Raw genomic sequence first — 1,190 nt, 5'->3', positions numbered from 1 at the left:
ACCCTAACCCTCACCCTCACCCTAACCCTCACCCACACCCTAACTATCACCCTAAACCTAACCGTCACCCTAATCCTAACCCTCACCCTAAGCCTCACCCTCTCCAAGAACCTCACACTAAGCCTAACCCTAAACCTAACCCTAATCCTAAACCTAACCCTCTCCTTCACCCTCACGCTAACCCTAATGCTAACCCTAACCCAAACCCTCAACCTCACCTTAATCCTAACACTAACCCTAACCCTATCGCTTACCTTCACCCTCACCTTAACCTAACCCTCACCCTCACCCTAACCCTAACACTAAACCTAACCCTCACCCTATCACTCACCCTAACACTCACACTAAAACTAACCCTCATTCTCACCCTAACCCTCACCGTCACCCTAACCCTCACCCACACCCTAAACCTCACTCTGACCCTAACCCTGACCCTCACCCTAACATTCACCGTCACCCTAATTCTAACCCGAACCCTAACCCTCACCCTCACCTCAACCTAACCCTAAACCAAACTCGCACCCTCTCCCTCACCCTAACCCTAAACCTCTCCCTAACACTCACCCTCGCCCTAAACCTCACCATAACCCTTACCCTCACCCTAACCCTAACCCTAATCCTCACACTAACCCTAACCCTAACCCTCACACTAACCCTCACGGTCACCCTAACCCTCACCGTCACACTAAGCCTCACACACACCTTCAACCTCACCCTCACCCTAACCCTAATCATAAGCCTAACCCTAACACCAACCCTAAACCTCACCCTCTCCCTAACCCTAACCCTAAACCTAATTCTCACCTAAACCCTAACACTAACCCTCACCCTAACCTTAACCCTCACCCTCACCTTAAACCTAACACTAACCCTCACCCTCAAGATAACCCTAACGCTAACCCTCACCCTAATGCTAACTCTAACCCTCACCCTCACCCTCACCCTAACCCTCACCCAAACCCTAACCCTCACACTCACCCTAACCCTCACCCTCACCCTAACCCTCACCTTTTCCCTAAATATCACCCTAACACGAACCCTCACCCTAATCCTAACCCTAACCTTGACCCTAAGCCTCACCCTCACCATCACCCTCACCCTCAGCCTAAACCTAACCCTAACCCTAATCCTAAACTTAACCCTCTCCCTCCTCCTCACTCTAAACTTAATGCTATCCCTAACCCTACCCT

Source organism: Dipodomys ordii, unplaced genomic scaffold, assembly GCF_000151885.1.
Source record: "Dipodomys ordii isolate 6190 unplaced genomic scaffold, Dord_2.0 Scaffold121, whole genome shotgun sequence".
In the NCBI taxonomy this organism is placed as follows: domain Eukaryota; kingdom Metazoa; phylum Chordata; class Mammalia; order Rodentia; family Heteromyidae; genus Dipodomys; species Dipodomys ordii.
The sequence above is the reverse complement of the archived record's forward strand: the minus strand, read 5'-3'. Positions refer to the sequence as shown.